The following is a 6,349-nucleotide window of genomic DNA, read 5'->3' on the forward strand; positions in this document are numbered from 1 at the left end:
GAAACTGCTGGCTGGGCTTGGTGGCTCAGCCTGTAATCCCAAGCACTTTGGGAGGCCGAGGCGAGTGGATTACCTGAGCCCATGGGTTCGAGACCAGCCCGGGCAACTTGACGAGACCTCATTTCTACAGTAAGTAAAAAATCAGCCAGGCAGGACAGCACATGCCTCTAGTTCAAGCTACTTGGAAGGTTGAAGCAGGATTGCTGGAGCCCAGCAGGTTGACGCTGGGGCGGCCATGAGTGTGCCACTGCACTCCAGCCTGAGCGACAGAGTGAGACTCCAACTCAAAAAAAAAAAAAAGACAAAAAGAAAAGAAACCGCTGCTTATAAACTGCCCAAAACCTAGTAAGTGATACAGCTGGGATTATAACCAAGTGCATCACACTTCAAGATCCATGCGCTTCCCATTTTCCCACGGTGTCTCAGTGCCTTGTGTTCTTCTAAGTGGGCTGGCCCCATCAGGTTAGAAACCCCTCATGGGACATGGTTGTCTCCTATCCCTCTCTGTTCCCTATGGGGCTTCGAGGGTGCTCAGGCAGTGAGCCCAGATGGGCAAGTCCAGGGTGAAGGTATATATTAAACCCTGCAGGGCGGGAACAGGGAGGGTACTGGACCCGCCTGAGGCTGGAGTTTCACCAACCCCTTGTTTGCTGAATCTCAGAGGCAAAGCATCAGTACCAGACTGAAACATCATCGGGTAGGGGTGACGCCTTTTTTTTTGAGTTGGAGTCTCACTCTGCCGCCCAGACTGGAGTACAGTGGCCGCTCCCGGCCACCACAGCCTCAACCTGCTGGGCTCCGGCAATCCTTCCACCTCAGCCTTCCAGGTAGCTGGAACTACAGGCGTGCGCTACCACTCCTGGCTAATTTTTTGATTTATTGTAGAGATGAGGTCTCGTCAAGTTGTCCAGGCGGGTCTCGAACCCTCAGGCTCAGGCAATCCACTCACCTCAGCCTCCCAAGGCGCGGGATTACAGGCTGCGCCACTGAGCCGGTCTTTTGGAGATGCCGAGGAGAAGAACCCCTTGCTGCAGCTCCCGCTCCTCCTTTCCCTGTTCTCACCCTGCCTTCCCCTCTTTTCACACTGCTTTTGGCTTTCTTGCGACTTGCCCAAGAGGAAAGCAATGCCAGAGCCAGCCGAGCAAAACAGGCGTGCCCCTTCCACCTCCGCACCCGGGCTGAAAGAGAGGCCAGCTACCAGGGCAGGGTCCCCAGCTGCCTCCTGCCCGTCCAGCACTCCCACTACCCCTGTCCCAACCCGCCCTCTTCCACCTGCCGCCTTTCTGCTGGGTGAGGGCATTTCTTCAGACCTCCTGATCTCCTCCTGCCTGGGAGGATGGAGGTATAATTAGCAGCCACCACTCCTGGGGAGTGGGAGGGGAGAGCGGCTCATTAAACCAGCCACACGTGCCTCTTCCGCGGCGGCCTCCTGGGTTCCGCTTTTTCTGCTGGCCCTCTCCACCTCCTGGGCTCCCGTTCCCTGGTCCTTCTTCTCACCCTCTGGCCTCTGCTCTTCCAGGTCTGTGCGGCCTCTCTTCCTGTCTCCCTGGGCTCTGTTTGTCCTCTCTCCTGGGTCCCTTTTGTCTCTGGCCCTCTTTGCTCCGGGTCTCTCCTCCCTCCTTCCAGCTCCCTGGGCTATTTTTCAGCAATTCCTCCTCCCCGCTTTGTTTTTCTTTCTCAGACCCTGTTTCTTGCTGTCCTTCTCCCTGTGATACCCTTGGCCTTTGTCCTCTGCCCCTTGCTTCTCCTGTTCGTTGGCCCCATCTTTTCCCTCTGCTCCTTTTATTTCCGACTCCCCTTTCTTCATCTACTTTATCTCTTTTTTTTTTGAGGCCGGGTCTCACTGTCATCCCGGCTGGAGTGCAGTGGTGAGATCCCGGCTCACTGCAGCCCCCTCCTCCTATATTCAGGCAATCCTTCTGCCTCAGTCTCCCAGGTATCTGGGACTACAGGCGCTTGTCCCCATGCCAGGCTAATTTTTTTTTTTTGTAGAGACAACGTCTTGCGATGGGGCCCAGTTTGGTCTACCTCTTTCCTCTTACTCTGTTGCCTTCATTCCTGTTCTTACCCTCGTCCTCACTACCTCTTAGTGTCTCCACCACACTCAAATAAATATCTGTATACATTCTTTCCCTTTCCTGGAGGGAGGAGAGCCGTGGAAACTTGGAGAGGATGCTTCTGACGTTCCTGGCATTCAGTCCACCAAGTCCCGCATGCGAGACCGGGGACAGGTCATAGTCTGTGGAGTCTGGCAAGGAGAAGAAATCTGAGGATGCCTTCTCCACACTGAGGAGGCGGGCTTTGTGGGGAGTTGCCACGGGTCCTTTGGTAACAGGGTGCCAGCCACACCTGGGCTGCCCACAACAGCTGCTGAGGAAATCCGCAGGGAGGACCTCTTTTTTTGGTCTGCTTTCCTCAGCTTAGGGCAAGAAGGTTCACCCTCTGAGTTTAACTTGGCTTTGCCACACTGCCCCCCTCCTTCTAAAAATGCAGCTGGTGGTGAACTGCCTGCAATTTTGAGGTCAGGGTGAAGGGGTAGGAGGGCGGTGTAGTGCCTCAGAGAAAACATCCAGATCCCCTTTGCCAGATCTGTTTCAAGTTCTGCTTTATGCTGGGTCAGTGCGGTGGCTCACACCTGTAATCCCAGCACTTTGGGAGGCCGAGGCAAGAGGACTGCCTGAGTCCAGGAGTTTGAGACCAGCCTAGACAATACGGTGAGAACTTGTTGTCTCTACAAAATATTAACGGGGCATAGTGGCGCCCACCTATAGGTCCAGATACTTGGAAGACCGAGTGAGATAAAAGGATTTCCTGAGCCCAGCAGGTCGAGGCTGCAGTGTCCGTGATCATGCCACTGTTCTCCAGCCTGGGTGGCAAGAGTGAGACTCTGACTCAAAAACAGATACAAAAAAACAACTCTTGTGCTTTCAGGTAAGATTTTCTACCGCTGGGTCAAAGGCCTTTTCACCCTCATCCCCTGTGCTACCTGTTCACAATGCCTATTCAAGGCTAGGAGCAGTGGCTCATGCCTATAATCCCAGCACTTTGAGAGGCCAAGGCAGGTGGATTGCTTGAGCCCGGAGTTCAAGATCAGCCTAGGCAACACAGCAAAACCTCGACTCTACAAAAAAAATTAGCCAGGCGTGGGATGCACACCAGTCAACCCAGCTTCTTGGGATGCAGTGATAGGAACGCCTGAGGCTGCCATGAGCCGTGATCATCATGATCACGCCACTACACTCAAGCCTGGGCAATAGAGTGAGACCTCGATTCAAAAAAAAAAGCCTGTTCAAAACCCTTTGTCAAGCTGGGGTTCAGTGGCTCAAGCCTGTAATCCCAGCACTCTGGGAGGCCGAGGCAAGAGGATTGCCTGAATCTAGGGATTCAAGACCAGGCTGGGCAACTTGGTGAGACCTCATCTCTACAATAAATCAAAAAATGTGCCTGGCGTGGTGGTACGCACCTGTGGTTTCAGCTGCTTGGAAGGCTGAGGTGGACGGATCACCTGGGCCCAGCAGTTCAAGGTTGCAGTGGCCATGAGCGTGCCACTGCACTCTCCAGCCTGGGAGACAGAGCGAGACTCCAACTCAAAAACAAACAAAAAAACCCTTTGTCTCTTACCTGCCCCCCACTTTCCTGTCTTCATCTTACCAAGATAATGTTAGACAACAGGGATGTCTTTTCCAGCAAAACAATGTTTTCTTCCCATTTTCCAAACTGTTCCTGAAATTACACTTCTTCCAGGAAGTCTACCTGGATTGACTCCACTTTAAAGATGGAAGAAATTATTGAATCCCATCTCAATTTAGGGTTAGGACACTAAAATTGCCACAGCAGCTAAATGACTCACATAGTCTTGATGGCAAAGCTAAGAGAAGACACACACGCCTCCTAATTCTGCTTCTTGTGCTCTTTCCATCGCACCAAGCTGTCGTCTAATCAGAGAAGGAAGAATTGATGGTCCCGTCTGGTTCTTGGGGGATTTCCATAATTATGCCTCTTGTTCTGTCTCCCAAAATACCTTCCCTTGTAGTCAGTCTCTCTGCTATATTTGAGATTGGTGTTGTTGGTCTTCAGCGAAAATTTACTTAACTGTGAGCTCCTGGAAGGCAATAACCATACCGTATTCATCTCTGTTTCCCCAGGACCTAACAGTGCCTGGCACTCAATAAATGCTTGCTGAATTGAAACCAACTGAAATGAAAGCATGCTATTGACTGTCTAAAAGAGCAGAGCCCTTGCCATCAATAAGAAGGTGAGGGAGGTATTTTTTTGTAGACAAGAATGAGATAAGGCACAGCCCAGGCCACTGGGGACCAGACCCCTTCTGCTACTCCTCACCACTCCCAGAGGACAATAGGGCCCTGGAATGATGCCTGGGAGCACAGCTAGTACTTTCTGCCCTTTCTAAGGCCAAGAGCAAAAGACATCACCTCTGTTTGGCCCACTCCATGGCTGCAGGTCAAACCTGTGATGGGGAGAAAGCAGAGGCCACACAGGCTGCCAGAAAGAACTTCAAGGCCAATGTGGTGGCTCCTGCCTGTAACCCCTGCACGTTGGGAGGCTGAGGTGAGAAGACTGTCTGAGCCCGGGAGTTCGAGACCAGCCTGGGCAACTCGGCGAGACCTCGTCTCTAAAATAAATCAAAAAATTAGTCAGATATGGTGGTGCATGTCTGTGGTTCCAGCTGCTTGGGAGGCTGAGGCAGAAGGATCACCTGAGTCCAGGAGGTCAAGGCTGCGGTGGCTGTGATTGTACCACCTCACTGCAGCCTGGGTGACAGAGTAGGACTCTGACTCAAAAAAAATAATAACTTCAGAGGACTCCCAGGGACCCTGGCATCATCTAGGGTGGTCACTCCTGGCTCCTCCTGGCCCCAATCTGAGGTCTTTCTTCACGAGCATTCACACAAACGCCTGTGTGTCTGTGGGAGGAAGAAGCAGGCTGGGGCCCTTGGCACCTCAGAAGCCCACAGACGCAGATATGATGGGCAAGGGAGGAGCCTGGCGGGCAGTGCTTGTCTGAACACCTGGACCCTCTCTCTCCTGCCTTTCCGATGAAGTTATTGTGCGATTTGTTGTGGGAGCTGCTTGTACAGTTTACATCTCAGGGCCTGGATTCTGGCACCTCGCAGAGGATCTGGGGCAAGTCCAGACTTTTGACCGCAGGGGGCAGTGCATCTGTAGTGGAGATCCCCGAGTGTGTGAAGGTCACTCTGTACCTAGTGGTATCCCGTGGACACTAGGTGTAAACTCAACGGGGACAACGAGGCCAAAGAATATGGCTGCTGTTTAGCAGTGGCAGAAGGAGCACTGGAACGGGGGTCAGGAGTCAGGAATTCCGTACCTGGCTCCATCAGAAGCAGCTATGTGGCACTGGACAGGTTGCACCCCTTCTCTGGTCTTCAGTTTCATAATTCATAGACTAGGTCACCTCTCAAGTCCTTTCCAGAATCGACATCCCAGAACACAGTAGGTGTTTAGCACAAGTTCAGTGCTTGAGTAGATATAATTGTGAGACCCTTTCCTTGGGATATTGATACTGTCCTCCACTCACCTCCCATTGGTCTCATCTAGTTGATAATGGCCCCTTCCACCTCCTCTTAGTGTCTTGTCTTCCCCACTTCCGTGGGCCCAGAAATCAGAACGCAGTCTCTCAAAACTCCATCATACTGACCCACTTCTCTAGAACCCACAACGGCTGCCTACAAAGACTCAGGCGCGTAAGGCTTTCATAACTACCCACCGAGCCCCCCAGACGCACCCACCCCTACACCTGGAGTGGATCTCTTCCTCCCCCTTGTAAGCCACGCCACATCCTCTCCTGCGCCCTGCTCCAGGCTTACCTCTTTAAGGAAGCCTGACCAAACTAGCACCATCCATAACCACACCCAGTATTACTTCCTGTCCCTCCAGTATTTAACACCCCAGGCTACATTATATTTCTCTACAGTTGCTTACACATATCCTGGTAAGTACAGGCACAATTTGCCTCTGAGTGAACAAAAGGGGCTAGAAATAAACCTCTTTCTTAAGGCTCACCACAGCTGCCACACCCAAAGAACCTCCAAGGGTTCCCTCAGGCTCCCCAGGAAAGAGGGAAAGGCCAAAACCATAACTTTATATATATATATCCTGTAACCTGTTATAGAGAGTAAATACTATTCAGTCAAAAATCCTGCATGTGCACATTTCTTCTTAACCTCAATTACAGATTTACACAAAGAGTTACAGCTCATGCCGGGCTCGTTGGCTCAGCCTGTCATCCCGCGCCTTTGGGAAGCTGAGGTGAGTAGATTGCCTGAGCCCACGGGTTCGAGACCCGCCTGGGCAGCGAGACCTCATCTCTA

The 6,349-nt window shown here is 52.2% G+C and overlaps 1 pseudogene across 1 annotated transcript in view; it reads left to right on the top strand.

Moving 5' to 3' along the window:
- Nucleotides 1-5,056: 5,056 nt before the first annotated feature.
- The window catches only part of LOC103265256, a 3,829-nt pseudogene continuing 2,536 nt past the window's right edge, over nt 5,057-6,349 (top strand). The window contains exon 1 of the transcript XR_002482236.1: nt 5,057-5,227. The product of XR_002482236.1 is annotated as a high mobility group protein B2 pseudogene (transcript). The remainder of the gene's footprint in view (nt 5,228-6,349) is intronic.

This window comes from Carlito syrichta, unplaced genomic scaffold (genome assembly GCF_000164805.1).
Source record: "Carlito syrichta isolate Samal-C Ts95f unplaced genomic scaffold, Tarsius_syrichta-2.0.1 Scaffold306150, whole genome shotgun sequence".
NCBI lineage: Eukaryota > Metazoa > Chordata > Mammalia > Primates > Tarsiidae > Carlito > Carlito syrichta.